This window comes from Apodemus sylvaticus, chromosome 16, assembly GCF_947179515.1.
Source record: "Apodemus sylvaticus chromosome 16, mApoSyl1.1, whole genome shotgun sequence".
Classification (NCBI taxonomy): domain Eukaryota; kingdom Metazoa; phylum Chordata; class Mammalia; order Rodentia; family Muridae; genus Apodemus; species Apodemus sylvaticus.
The window spans coordinates 58,458,746-58,475,021 of record NC_067487.1 but is presented as its reverse complement, the minus strand read 5'-3'; positions in this window follow the sequence as shown (position 1 = coordinate 58,475,021).

Below are 16,276 nucleotides of genomic sequence, written 5' to 3'. Positions count from 1 at the left end.
TTTGGTTGGCATTTGTGTTCTCTTAGAGTCTGCATGAGATCTGCCCAGGATCTTCTAGCCTTCATAGTCTCAGGTGAAAAGTCTGCTGTGATTCTGATAGGTCTTCCTTTATATGTTACTTGGCCTTTTTCTCTTACTGCCTTTAGTATTCTTTTTTGTTTAGAACATTTGGTGTTTTGATTATTATGTGACGGGAAGTATTTCTGTTCTGGTCCAGTCTGTTTGGAGTTCTGTAGGCTTCTTGTATATTCATGGGCATCTCTCTCTTTAGGTTAGGGAAGTTTTCTTCCATAATTTTATTGAAGATATTTGCTGGCCCTTTAAGTTGTAAATCTTCACTCTCATCTATGCCTATAATCCTTAGGTTTGGTTTTCTCATTGTGTCCTGGATTTCCTGGATATTTTGGGTTACAAGCCTTTTGCATTTTGCATTTTCTTTAACTGTTGAGTCCATGGTTTCTATGGAATCTTCAGCATCTGAGATTCTTTCTTCTATCTCTTGTATTCTGTTGTTGATATTTGCATCTCTGTCCCCTGATTTCTTCCCAAGGCTTTCTATCTCCAAAGTTGTCTCCCTTTGAGTTTTCTTAGTTGTTTCTACTTCTGATTTTAGATCCTGGATGGTTTTGCTTAGCTCCTTCACTTGCATGTTTGTGTTTTCCTGTAATTCTTTAAGAGATTTTTGTGTTTCCTCTTTCATGACCTCAGCCTGTTGACCAAAGTTCTCCTGTGTTTCTTTAAGAGATTTTTGTGTTTTGTCTTTCATGACCTCAGCCTGTTGACCAAAGTTCTCCTGTATTTCTTTAAGTGTTTTTTGCATTTCCTCCTTGTTGGCTTTTGTATTCTCCTGGATTTCTTTCAATGATTTTTGTGTTTTCCTTGCAAGGGCTTCTAACTTTTGATCCATTTTCTCCTGAATTTCTTTAAGTATGTCCTTCATGTGTTCCTGTACCAGCATCATGACCAGTGATTTTAAATCCAAATCTTGTTTTACTGGTGTGATGGGGTATCCAGGACATGTTGCTAGAGGAGAATTGGGTTCAGATGTTGCCATATTGCCTTGATTTCTGTTAGTGACGTTCCTGCATTTGCCTTTTGCCATCTAGTTGTCACTGGTGTTAGTCTTGTCAGTACTGGACTCACCCGTGCAAGCTGCCCCTTCCCAGTTGGCCTCTGGTGCACAGCTTACCTCCTGCACTGCTTGTAGACAGGGTGCTGCTGCCCAGGCTGTTCAGATCCCAAAGCAGGCACCCGAAGGCTCCCGCTGGGGCCCACTGGATTCACTGGAGCACACTGACTTCTCCCAGCTGGCCGCCCTGAAGCCCAGCTAGCCACTTGCAGGACTTGGAGATGTGGTGCTGCCGCCCAGGCTGATCTGGATCCGGAAGCGGAGAGAGTAGAGCTGAGGGCTTCCGCCTGAGGCCTTGCCCCAGATTGTGTCTGTGGACCAGATGGAGCCCGTGTGTACCCTCAGGGAGTGCCGACGGTGTATGCTGCTGTGACCTCCCCTGTGTTCAGCTCACTCCGCTGGGCAGCCGATATGCCAACCGGGCTGGCGCACACAAGGTTAGCCTGGCCGCCCAGGCCCTGAGTCCAGGCAAAAGCCTGGGAGGCCAAGGTCCGAGCAAAGTTCCCCTAGGGCTATGACTGTTAATTGGGTCCGCCAGGTGACTAGGATGGGGGGCGTGTGCGCCCGTGCTCCCTGAAAGCCCCGGGAGAGTCTGCTGTGCTAACAATCACCTGGGAGGGTTGACTCACAGATGGCCCACCAAGCCGCCCAGTTCTTGGGGTCAGTCCTGTGCCTTTTGGGGCCTAGACCCCCGCTTTGTTAGCCTCAGGCTATGCCTGTTACAGGTCTGCCCGCCAGAGCTCTCTGTCATCCTGCAGGCAAAATGGTGGCGGCGTGCACGCAGGCCTGGGCAAAAAACCTCCTGGCTGGGTTGGCACCCCGATGGCCCCCCGACCAGCCCAGGGCCTGGGTGCAGGCCAACGCCCGTCGGGCTCAGACCACCGCGGTGTTGGCCTCGGATTATGTTTGTGTACCTCAGTCTGTCCGATCCCTGGAGTACGGAACCAAGATGGATGCACCTCTCCTGACTGGTGGGAGGCCGAGTTCTGAAGTGGCTTCCGTGCAGGAAAGGCGCCGCACAACTGCAGCTGCTTGCCGCCCGGCTGGTCAGCGAAGGTCAGTGGTCGTGGGCGCAGGGCCTAACTGGTCCCTGTGTCGCCTTGGTTCCACTGCTGATCGCCCTTCAGCTGGAACAGCCACTGCTGCACTGCCGCCGCCGCCGCCGCCACCGCCGCCCTAATCTGAAGTTTTTTGATAAATATAAAAAATTTATACCAATAAAAATCTTAAGTCTGAATCAACATATAAATTCTGCACCAAGATAAGGAATTAAAACTTTGGTGTTGCATCAATTTTAAAGATATATCTACAAATATAAAATTATTACCATGCATAATATACATATCTATACATAATATACATATATTTTGTTTAAGAATAAATTTAGTAGTCAATCCCATATATTTAATTTCTTATAATAAGACTCTATTCCCCCCTTTTCCCTTCAGCCACCTTCCTTTTACCTAAGAAAGATCGAGAATAAGAAAGGAAAGACAGAAATCCCCAAGTCTAAGCTTTCTATTTAGTTTCCTCCCTGTTCAAAATTATGAACATTTCTAAATTATCCCTTAAAATGACAACTTATCTATAATTTATAAAATAACTATAACCAGATACTCAAACCCAAGGGATTGGGATAATGACTCTCCACAACTTTTTCCTGCTGAATTGGGGTGACAAATTTTTTAATGGGTGGGAAGGGGTAAGAAAATTAGAAAGATTTGTTAGACTTAAGAAAGCTAGCTTCAACATCTGTTATCTAGTCTCTGTATGTTTATACAATTATTATTATCCATTGAGACAGTGCTCTTTAACTATTCTCTGCCTTGTTCTTACATGATAAATTTTTAATAGTGAGATCAAGGCCTAAATTTATTGATTCATCTAGGCATACTTAAATTCTCCCTTCTATGGAGATTAATACCTGTGTGGGTATATATATCACCTGTATCTTTATAAGTCAGATTAATATAAAGCTATCTAGAAGCTGCAATTATCTAGAAGCCTTGAGTTATACAGAAGATATACATGTGTGTGTACGCCCACACACCCACACACCCACATACCCACACGCCCACACACCCACACACCCACACACCAGTAGTCAGACAAAGAGATAGAAGATGATGAAAAGACAAAGAGACTTTTAAAAGATGATGCCCTGTGCACTCTATGTAGAGGCCATGTTATTACTGATTTTTGCATTCACACTAATATAAATCAGAGGACATGAGCAGCAGAATAAGGGTTAAGTTTGAGATCCCCAGCCAGTATTCAGAAAATAGCCTAGAATTATGGCAACTGACCCCATTTTCAATCCCATCAGTCCTTGAGATAGTCTGCTGACTTGGGAGATTAGCTACTAGCCTTTTCCCCTTCAATAGTTGGAGGCCTATTCAGAGCTTCAAACATCCTCTACTTTGAAGAACATGTAGACCAACTTTATGGGAAAATATTAGGAACTGAATTAAATTACTTTTTACAACTTTCTCTGTTTTCATTGTTTTTTCTTTCACTATTCCAAATCAATCTGTATGCAACATCCAGCTTGATCCTGCTAAATAATTTGCCTTTATGCAAATCCTTCCCAGGATACCAAGTTTCTTAAGATAAATGTCCCATGGCCACAACATCATGATCTGCCTCTATTCATGCTGCCCTATCCTCTGTTTCCCCCTAACCGGATTGCTCCTACTAGTAGATCAGGCAGGCACTTAGTATTGCATTTTTACCATTTATTCCCTCTCTCTGAACCCCCACAATTATATTGACTTCCTAATACACACAACCCATACATCATGCACACAACACACAGAACACACACACATTATGGACACACAGATAATCACATATCACACATATACACAACACATACATGAACACATAACACACATATCAGGCACATACACAACACAAACATACAAGCATACAACTCATACATAGCAACACACATACAACATACATAACACATATACATCTCTCACACAATACAATACATCATGCACACACACATTATACAAACATACACCCACCCATACAACAACACATACGCAAATACAAACACACATAGTGTTCATGTCTAGAAACTACTTTTTTCTCTTAGGAAAAGGGTCTCACATGTTTTAATCAGCATTATTTTTACTGTCTGATGGATTCCAAAGAAATTGGAACTTTTTTTTGTCATACTGGAAAGTCAATAGTTGGCATGTTTTTAATTTAAGCCTATTTCTTTCTTTTTTGTTTTGATTCAGCATCCATACTTGAATTAAATATAAGCATCTCTTTATTGAATCCCTACAAAGGCCTCCTTCCTATTATCCCAATTCACTTTTTCAGGAAGAAATTTCAACGAAATCAGAGTGATAATACACACACACACACACAAAACCAAGACATAAATAGTATGTAATTTTAACTTTTCCCCTGAAGATTATGAAAGAGTAGGAATGGGACAGAGAGGAGAAGAAGATGGAAGAGTCAATGGAGAAACATGGTTCATCCCTGAACTCCATCGTGTGATGGGCATGGTGCTAAGACCTGAGGTGGCAATGCTGGTGTCTCCTCTGAAAACTTGGACTCTAGGTGGGAATTCACACAGAACTCATTTCATTTTGGTGAGGCCAGCAAAGGAGAAGCATTGCACTGATGTGCATTAATGAGCACACTCAATACAACCCAGCCCAGAAGAAGTTAATGCTTCCTTTAGAAGTGGATGCCTCAGCTGAGATTCGAAAGATAGTAGAGTCTGAGCAAGCAGAGCATGAAGAAGATGGTTCCTGGCTGGAAGCCAAAAGCCTGGTGCTGAGAAACAATGACAGGCTAGAAAGAAGAATATCAGCGTGATGGGAGAGAGAGGTGTGTTCTGAAGTGAGTGAGGAGGAACAGGCAGGGTCCTGTTCTTTAAAGACCATGCTACAGATTTGGGCTTTATCCAAGGGCAAATGAAAACAAGTGCTTAATTTAAGCTGAAGAGTAAAACAGCCAGATATGTGTTGTATAGGATCTCATCACACCTAGGATGGAAAATGTTCTAGAAGGACAGATGTCAGTGTAAGAACCCATACAGGTCATCTCATGATATCGAGTGATGGTATTGAAGAATGGCTCATGAAATGAAGAGTTTTAATAACATCACTATCAGAATCCCATGATTTGTCCAGACAGAGGAGTAAAAATAAAGTAATACTGACTTAGGGTTTTACTGCTATGAACAGACAACATGACCACGGCAATTCTGATAAAGAACAACATTTAATTGGGGCTGGCTTACAGGTTCAGAGGTTCAGTCCATTACCATCAAGGCAGGATCATGGCAGCATCCAGACAGGTATGATGGGGGAGGAGCTAAGAGTTTTACATCTTGTTCCAAAGGCAAACAGGAGAAGACTGACTTACAGAAAGCTAGAACTAAGGTCTTAAAGCCCATGGCCACAGATACACATCTGCATCTACTCCAACAGGGCACTTCTTAATAGTTCAACTCTCTGGGCCAAGCATATACAAACCATCACGTGTGTGTGTGTGTGTGTGTGTGTGTGTGTGTGTGTGTGTGTAATGAATGACTTTCCATATTACTGCTTAGTCCACTTTATTTTAAGTGTAAAGCATTAGAGTCAATATAGAGACATTTTATTTTTCCTAATGCTGGCAAGCCCTACCTGAAGAAAGGGGAAATTGAGTTGTTCTTTCCATACGTCTCCTTCCTCTTCCCAGCTACTTTTCTTGAGATCCACTCAGAGGAAGAAGCTAGAGAGGCTGTATTACTTAGGGTGCCACTACAGTTGACTTTCTTCTGCTTGATGACCACTGTTTGTCTTGATAGCCCTAAGTGATCCCTAGGATTTTTGCCCTGGCAGATGTACATCTGCAGGTTGCTGGGCTCCTATGCCAAGCACATCCATCCTACGAAGAAACAGCCAGGGTCTTTTTTGGTGTGTGGTTTCCATTCAGTAATGACTTGCTCAACAACATCCTTTTAGCACCTACCTTGGGCATGCTCTACTGATTTACTTCTATCACCTAGGTTGTTCTTAGCACAGATGCCAGCCAACCAAGGTAATCTGAAAGAGAAGCTCACCCCATTCTGTGTGGTTCAAGCCCAGACTGGTTAGTGTCTGCCATTTCTCAGGTTCACCATCATCCTCAAGTTCTGTGTTTTTGTAACATGTAACCTGGGGCAGATAAGCCATTCTGCTAGTCATGTAGTTGCCTGAGAGATCTGTTGCCTGGAAGAAACCTTATCCATATGAAGAGTCTCTCCACACTGTCCTTCATTGGCTCGGGGATGTTCAAGTGTCTCTCTTACTGCCTTCATGTGAAGATAGGCCACTGAAGTACAATTTACTATACCATCTCCTCTTAGCTTTCTAGTTGTAATGTCACAGGAAGGGCCATTGTCACTTTATCATAATGTTCTCAGGCTGACAGAACTAAGATGTCTTCCTTAGTAGGATCCTTCTAAGATGTCTTTTGGGTGGAAAGAGAGCTTCCAATGTTGGCAGCCTTTTTCTCTTTAGAAATAAATTTCTCTGTGTGCTTGACCTTAAATGTAACCTCAATCACAACTGCAGGGACACAAAATATTGCTTTCTTAAAGTATTTTATAAATCCTTGTCATGTTTAGAAGACACTAGCTAACAGCAGGCATTCTGGTTCCTTGGATCTTACAATCCTACACAATGTTCCCTCAGCTTCATGTGTAGATTTTGTATTGCAGCTGTGGCAATTGGGATTGGGAACCTCGTGATCACCTAGTCTGTGTGGTTTGAACAGTTATGGGTCACTGCAGTAGCCTTTGGGGGAGCACATTCATCTTTGATAAATGATGATAGCTATACTTAGCTGTGAGTATGAGAGCTACACTCACCTGTGGATATAAGGATAAGCACTTAGAATAGAATAGGAATTCTATTGGTTTAGGAAAATGCCAGTAATATGTACATCCACAGTTTTCTTTTAGTGTCTATGATTCCTCCAATCATGAGTAGCTAGCTAGTTTCACAGTAACAGGCATGAATTCCCTCCTACTATGTGGACTCTTAGTTAAAAGTAAATGGCTTTTGGTTACTTCAACGATTACCTGTCTCTATGATAGTCTTGGATATATTTTGCCATGCTGGTTCACAGGCTTTACTGCTAGGTATGATTATCAATTGCTTTTCTTCCTTGGCAACATGCATCAGACCTTCAGATCCTCTTGAGAGTTAGCCTCTTGGGAGTGGGCATCCAGGTTAGGTCAGGTCCAGCCCCATTTCCCCAGGTACTGTATCTAAAGTACCATCAGCAAATACAGTCTTACCTTCAAATCCTGGGAGGCAGCCAAAGGCAACAGCAATACCTATCTTGTTTTGGAAATCTTTTGGGCTTCCAAGGACAACAGCTTGAAGGGAGATTCCCTATGCCTGGCACTGGAGTTTTGTTAGATATGCTATGGCCCTTGGTGTCAGCATTATCACCCATGCGGCATAACTCCATTTAAACCATATGTGTTATTATATAATATTAAGGAAGCCTATAAAATGTTTTCCTATGACTTTTTCTAAACATCCTTAATCCTTTTTATCTCTTTCCTCCATCCCCTCTGTATTACATATACCCTTACCCCTCCCAACTTAAAGTGCCCTCCACAATTTTCCCGTTTCCCTGTCATATTATCTTTGTCCTATGCCCCTCTGTAGATCTCCTTCCTTTTGATCACCATAGGGTCCCTTTCTGCTTTCCAGGCTTCTGTAGTTACGTGAAGTTATATACTCATATCTAAAGCTAGGATCTAGAGCTAGGATCCATAGACAAGAAACTATATAGCATCTGTCTCTCTCCATTTCGATTAACTCACTCAGTATATAATAAAATGAAATCATGAGATTTGCAGGTATGTAGAGGAAAGAACCCTTTTTTAAAGAGTGTTATGATTTAAACCAAGATATCCTTTAATTCTCGAAAAAGTAAAAGCTAAACTATATCAGCAGACAGTGGACTGGAAGGGCATAGGCAGAGTGTTAAGAGGTCCTGGGACCCTCTCTAAACATGCCCTTTATCATAACTGTGGGACATGAGATTCTCTTTCTGAAGTCCTAGGATGAGCTCAGGGCTGTGCTCTAAACCCACTTTACTGCAGGCCTTCATATCAGTACAAGTTACATTAGGAAGCTGGGATCAAGGACCAGTGATGGTGCAAGAAGTTCGAAGAGCAGGAGGAAGATGGGGACAAGCCAATGACAACCAACGTTGTCACCAAGAAGGGTCTCCAAAAGAAACTATGTCTCATTAGACAAAGCCTCTATAGAGACTTGAATGATCAGTTCTGGTGACCAAGCATATTAGGAAACTGAAGTAAAGTGACCATTTAAATTTTTAATGAGAACGAGTTTAATTTCTTCAAATTTGAAGAGTTGTCACTTTTGTTTGTATTATTTTCCTTCCAATTTGAAACATCTTGAACAATGTCTAATTGCTGGGTCTTTTTTTTTTTTTTGATAGAATATTTCTTTCTCACAAAAAGCCTCTTCCATGGAAATCAGTGAATAATCTCCAAGTGCTCTCAGTGGTAAAAGGGATGGAAATGGAAAAATAATTGCATGCCTTGCACCTGCCTCCTGAAATTCATTAGCAGCTTATGCTACCCTGAAATCCTCTTTGAGGATGTTAAAAACAATCACACAATTGTTCTGCCTCATCCCATGTTTTATGATGCCAGCACTTAAGTGGCCCAGACAGTGAAAGGGTTTGAGATGCACAGGCTGTTCTCAGACACAGAATAGGGCTCTGCATGCCACTCATCCTGAATTCTCATCCCTTCTCCAAAGCAAAGCACCTGTTTTTGCTTCACAGGGCCAGACCAACTCAAAACCAACAAATTAATTAACACAGGAAGGAAAAAAGAAACTCTGAAAACTGATTGTACTTTTAAAGTAATTTCACAGACAGAAGTGTGTCCTGAAAGCCAACTTGGGTGCCGTAATCTATCTAGAAAAACAAAAAAACAAAAAAACAAAAACAAAAAAAAAACACTCCATTTTCTTTTTTAACCAAGAAATGACAAATACCAACTGGGAAGTTGAGCCTCACACAAGAAAGAGATATTCCCCATTCTAAGTCCAGTTCTGTTGATCGCCTCAAACATTTCCAAATTAGTAGCCCTACAGTGGTTAAGTGTGTTCGTTGACTTGGTAGGATCTAGAATCACCAAGGAGACACACCTCCATGCATCATGGGAAGGAGTCTCTAGATTGAGTTAGCGGACATGGGACAGCTCCCCCGACGTGTGAGCCACCCCGTTCTATTGGCTGGCATTCCAGACTCAGTGAAAGTGAGACGGCAAGTGGAGGCGGGGCATTTGCTGCTCTCTGCCCCCTGACTATGAGGACCGCGTGGCCAGCTGCCTCATGCTCCTCCCATCATGCTCTCTGCAAAACCCTGGACTATCCTCAAACTCTGATTGAAATAAAGCCCCATTTCTAAGTTGCTTTTGTCAGGTGTTTTATTAAGAAAGAGGAAAGAAACGATTGCCATGTGCTGCTACACAGTGATGCTTTGGCTCTTCTCCTATGGTGTGTGTGCCTCACACTGCTGGCTCACCCCATGGTCCTCCTGCAGTCTGCATGGACGCTGCACAAACATTGACGTTGCTTCCCTGCTTCCTTCCCACAAGCCCTTGCGGGTCTAGCTCTTTGTAAATAATAGTTTCTAGATGACTACAGGGCAATAACGACTACCACTACACAGTGCTATATGTTTTAAAACATAACTCAGGGGGGAAAAAGTATTGATTTAAGCACCCATTTTTATAGTGTGAAATTAAGGCTCAGAGAAATTGGCTAAAAACCACCTTCGTTTTATCTCAATTCTGCAACAACAGAATTGGTTAAAAGGTCATATGATAGGCTGTGACAGAATGCTGAGGGTTGGAATGTGAGAAAAGAGACTAGATTATTCATATCGAGGGTTCAAGGAAATCTGGCTAATCCATCAGAATGTAATTTAAAACTTAATGTTCCAGGTGTTGAGAGGGATAAAGAATAAGCATTTGATATCTTCCTCTCCCAGGTAATATCCATTTCAATGGCAGGGAAGATTAGTCTGTAATAAAGAGAATCAGATGCAGTACCATAGGGCAGTAGAGTCATAAAGAAAAACTCTTATGTCAAAAGTGTCAAAGAGGGCCAAAAGGTGGCTTATCATGACAGGACAAAGTGGGAACTGAGATGAACTGGACCGATCACTGTGATTGCCACAAAGGGACAAGAGAGCAAAAGGACATTCTGACAAAAATTCTACTGTGTTGCTGGATAGGCAGTGGCCTTTCCCCCTCTTTTCCCCTCTCAGAAGGATACTTAACACCTCATCTAGGAAACATGCTGTTTCCTCCAGGAGTCAGCCACTGGTGACTTTCCTTGGGCCTCAGTAATTGGTCAGATATTGGGGTTATTAGTTCTACCTGGCATGAACTATTTTTATTAGCCTTTTAAAAGCAAAACCAGAAAGTGGGCAGTTTCCTGAGTGTTTCACTCTTTACAGCACCCTCCAAGCTAGCTCTGCACAAGTCAAGGAGACACCTTTGCCGTCTCCAGCTGGACGTCTTGGAGACAGCTGTTTTTGAATAATTCGTACACTTAAGTAGAATGCATTTGTTAGCAATTCTATCACGGGCTCCAGCATTTACCATTGCATGATGGTTCCCTCTCCCTTTGCCCTGAGCACATACAATTTTAAAACAGCTCTGCCTCTGAACTTCCTTTCATCATGGTCTCTGCTGTGAAGTGAGTTCCCAGAAGCCTCTGTTCTTACACTTGCCTTTTTCTTCCTCCTGCACTTTATGGATGACGGAACTGAAGTGCACAGAGATTGGAAATCTTAAAGCACTTGCTGAACAAGCATGATGACTTGAGTTCAGACACACACTCATGGAAAAATGAGGCATGATGGCTCACATCCATAACCCCAGTGATTCATGGGCAGAGGTTGGCGATCCCTGGGCTTCTCTGGCCAGCTGGCTTTGCTGAGTTGACGAGATCAGGTTCAGTGAGAGACCTGTCTCAAAAAATGGAGAGTGATTAGGGAAGACCACTGATTTTGACCCCTGGCCTATATACATATATGCACACATATGATAATTCATACAGATCTCTCTTCATAGATTTGAAAGTATCTCTCCCACATTCTCACTCTCTCAGAATGTCCCTCACATTGTTTCCTGTGTTGAGACTCTAGCCTCTTGTCTTTCTTCTCCCCTCTCCCCATTCTTCTCTCCCTCACTATCTCCACCCCCTGTCCTTATTTATTTTATTTATGGTTTTAGAATGATGTAACATACAGCAATATTGAACCATATCATGCACAGTCATAGGTTTGATTATATAGTCACCAACACACACATACACACACACACACACACAGGTATAAATATATTATAATTTATACTACACATAAGATATATATACTATAATACGCACACACGCATGCGCACACACACACACTCACACATATATACATATATGTATGTGCTATAGGATCTCCCATTGTGTAGGAACATATTTTGTTTTACTCATATATAAGTTGAAGAACATATTTGTTTCTTGGGGTTGAATTGGACTTCTCTGAACATTCACCCACACCAAACTTGGGGTGTGTTTATTTTCTTGGGCAACTGACAAAATTTTCAAAGTGTCTGACTATTTTATATTTTTACCAGGAAGTAATGTTGTCCTGATGTTGTCCAAATGCTTGTTCTATTCTTCCTTTAGCCTTTTATATTTTATGTCCCATTCTTCCTTTTACTATTGCTACCCTGGTGAATGGGAGATTTTACTCTATCATGGTTACATTTATATTCACCTAATGGTCAATGGTGATGTTTTATATCCCAACTGGTCATTTTTATACCTTTTCTCACAACAATGCATTTTGTTCATATTACAAATTGGACTTTCTTTACTTATTAGATATTTTCTGTATTTACATTTCAAATGTTATGCCCTTTCCTCATTTCCCCTCCAAAAACCCCCTATATCCCATCCCCACTCCCCCTGCTCACTAACCCACCCACTTTCCCCTCCCTGCCTTGGCATTCCCTACACTGGGGCACACAGCCTTCTCAGGACCAAGGGCCTCGCCTCCCTTTGATGTCCAACAAGGTCAGCCTCTGCTGCATATGCATCTGGAGCCATGGGTCCTTCCATGTGTACTCTTTGGTTGGTGGTTTAGTCCCTGGGATCTCTGGGGGTATTGGTTGGTTGATATTGTTGTTCCTCCTGTTGGACTGCAAACCCCTTCAGCTCTTTGGGTTCTTTCTCTAGCTCCTTTATTGGGGACCCTGTGTGTCCAATGGATGGCTGTGAACATCTGCTTCTGTATCTGTCAGGCCCTGGCCGAGCCTCTCAGGAGACAGCTCTATCAGGCTCCTGGCAGCAAGCACCTGTTGGCATCCACTTTCATTCCCTAAGCTTCCGTCCCCTTGACTTTCACACTGTGTAAGGCTTGGAAACTGTCAACGTGTTGTTTTTCTGTTTGTTGCCCGGTTCTAACCCATGTATAACACTTTAACTTTCTAACCCATCTATCAGTTGCACATTTGTAATGTGTTCAGTTTATAGTAATCAGGAACAAAGGTATGATAAACAATTTTGCACAGCTTTCACTTGTCCATGTTTCATATGTTTCCATTTACCAAGGGCAAATGGCTCGGGACTAAGATTGGTTTGTGTGTGTTATATATATGTGCATGTGTATGTGCATGTGTATGTGTATGAGTATGTTTATGTATGTGTATGTGTATATATTACATATGGTAAGTATATGCTGAGATTTATCAGAAACAAACTGATTTTCAGAGTAGCTGAAGCACTTCAAATTATCACCAAGAGTGTGAGAAAATTTGTTTTTTTAAAGTTCCATGCCAGAACTCAGTAATTCAAGGCTTAAATATTCTGGGCACTATGGGACGTGCAGAGCAATCCCTCATTGTGGTTTCAAATTGCATATGCAAATATTTAATATTGTTGAAATTTCTCTTTACTCATTCATTAGAGAATGTCTATTGCTTAAGTTGCAGAGCTTGTTGGAGATTTATACCTGTGGTGGTTTGAATGAGGTATCCACCTTAAGTCTCAGGCATCTGAATATTTCGTCTCCATTTGGTGGAACTGTTTACAAATCAGATGCTGTGGACTTGTGGGAGGTATGTAACTGGCTTTAAGGTTTCAAACGACTTGATTCTTCCTCTGTGTACTCCTCCCTAGTGCTTGGCAATCAAGATGGGGACTCTCTGCTGTTCCTACTACCACACTTCTGCTCCACCCTCATGGGCTCAAACCCTCTGAAAACATAGGCCAGATCTCTTCTATAAATTGTCTTGGCCATGGTGTTTTGCCATAGCAATGGAAAAGAAGCTAATATAATGGTTATAGGAGACCAGGTATAAATCAGAGTGACTCCCCTTCTTCCTTTCAGCACCTCTGTCATTCTGTTTTCATCTCAATTGGGTCTTTGTTGCTGTATGTTAGTTACAGCACTGATATATTATTAACAAGAGTCCACAGCTCAGGACTCACTTTTTGTGTTGTGCACTCTACAAGATTTTATACAAATACATATGATGTACGCATAAATGTAAACATTGCAGCACTGTATAGAAGATTTATACCCTAAAAACCATTTATACTTTTCTTCCTCACCCCTCCTTCCTTTGAGGCTTTGATTGCTGGCAACATTTATTTGACCTTTGTTTGTTTGTTTTTTCTCCCATTTATGATAGCAGCAGCTTTGCTCTGCCCCAAAAGTCATAGAGTTGATATTATAGGACAATTATCCTGCTTGGGTTGGCTTCTTTCCTTTAGAAAGCTTTGTTTCTTCCATGTGTTTTTGTGACTTTTATTGTTTAGTAGCACATTGTCCTTATTGTTTAGTAGCACTGTGAGGCTACTACTGTCCGTTAAAGGACATTTGTTCGCTCCGAGTGTTCCTTAGTGCTCATGAGTGAAGCTACAGCACTCATTCATACCTTTACTTTTCAGCCCATTTAGATAAATAGTCAGAAGAAAAAATGTTCGCTCTCATGATGAAGACATATTCATTTTACAAAAAAACCCAACCAGACAAAACCTCCCAACATGACTATACTATTTTGCCTTGTCATCATCAGTAAGTGGGAGTTTCTGTTGCCACACAGTCCTACCAACATGTATGAGGCTGTCAGTATTTTAGATCTTTATCCACGCTGACAGGTTTATAGAGGTTCTTTGTTTAATTCACAACTCACTAGTGATGCTCAATTGGGCATCCCTTATCTGAAATGAAATGTGTGAGACCTTGGACTTTGTTTTCTTTATTTATTGTTTGGTGTTTGAAGCATCTGCCCCTTTCTGAGGCACCATGAACATGAGGCCTAAGGGTAGCAGGAATTTATTCATTGCTCACCGTTTAGTTAACGGTTATGTTGTTATAAAATGCTGTGACCATGGAAACTGATACAAGAAGGCATTTACTTGGGGGCTGGCTCACAGTTCCAGAGGGTGAGTCCATCACCACCATGATGGGGAGCAAGACAATGGTCAGGCAGTGTCCTGGAGCAGTAGCTGAGAGCTTACATCTGACCCAAAAGCAGGAGGCAGAGAGAAACAATGAATGTGCAGTGGGCTTTAAAATCCCAAAAGTGAAAAATCTTCTCAAGCAAGACCATATCATCCCCTTTGTGTTTGTTTGTTTGTTTGTTTGTTTGTTTACATCCCACTCACTCACCCCCTTCTGGTCACCGCCTCCCACAATCCTCCCATATACACCTCCCCTTCTCCTCTGAGTTGGTTGGAGCACCCTGCATATCCTCCTACCCTGGCACATCAGGCCTCTACAGGTCTAGACACATCCATTCCCACTGAGGCCAGATAAGGGAGCCCAACTAGAAGAACATATCCCACATATGTTGTTTCATATGTTAGGCAGCAGCTTTAGGGATAGCCCTGACTCCAGGTGTTTGGGACCCGCAGGAAGACCAAGCTGCACATCTGATACATATGTGCAGAGAGGCCTAGGTCCAGCCCATGTATGTTCTTTGGTTGGTGGTTTAGTCTCTGAGAGGCTCAAGGGTCCAGATTATTTGACTTTGTTAAGACAACATTTTTTCTAATCCTTCCTAAACAGTTCCATCAACAGGGAACCAAACATTGAAATATATGAGCCCAAGGGGTTTGTCTTAGTTAGGGTTTCTATTGCTGTGAAGAGACAGCATGGCCAAGGCAACTCTTATAAAGTAAACCGTTAACTGGGACTGACTTATAATTCAGAGGTTTAGTCCATTATTGTCACGGTAAGAAGCTGACTCACACACGGTACTAGAGAAGAGCTAAGAGTACTCTATCTGGAGTGGCAAGCATCACAAAGAGAGAGAGACAGGGGGCCTGGCTTGAGCATCTGAGACCTCAAAGCCCACCCCCAGTGACACATTTACTTCAACAAAGCCACCCTACTCCAACAAGGCCACACCTCCTAATAGTACCCTCCCTATGGGTCTGTGGGAGTCACTATCATTCAAACCACTACAGGGTCTAGTCTCATTCAAACCATCACACTCATATGTACATAGTATACATTTAAGGTAATATTATATCCATAGTGCACCTACATTTTAAGGATAACTTGTCACATGAAGATGAAAATTTCCATGTGTGGCTTCACGGAAGTGCTTAGAAAGTCACATTTAGGACACTTGAATTCAGGACATTATATCAGGAATGTTGCTAGATGCTAAGCACTGTTTACTAGACACATTTATCTTCTGCAGTTCAGCATCGGTTGAATCTTTGGCCCAGTTTTTAATTAAGTAGCATATTTTCTCATTGATGAGTTTTAGGAGTTTCATACAAATTGAAAACCAGCCTTTTGTGAGAAGTGTCTTTCGTCCTGTGGCTTGTTTTTCTCATTTTTCAAAAATATTTATTTATTTATTTTTATATGAGTACTCTGTAGCTGCTTCCAGACACATCAGAAAAGGTCACTGGATACCAATACAGATGGTTGTGAGCCATGTGGTTGCTGGGATTTGAACTCAGGACCTCTGGAAGAGCAATCAGTGCTCTTACCTGCTGAACCATCTCTCTAGTCTATGTCTTCTATGTCTTCTTATTCTTTACTAACCCATTTTGGTATAGCCAAAGG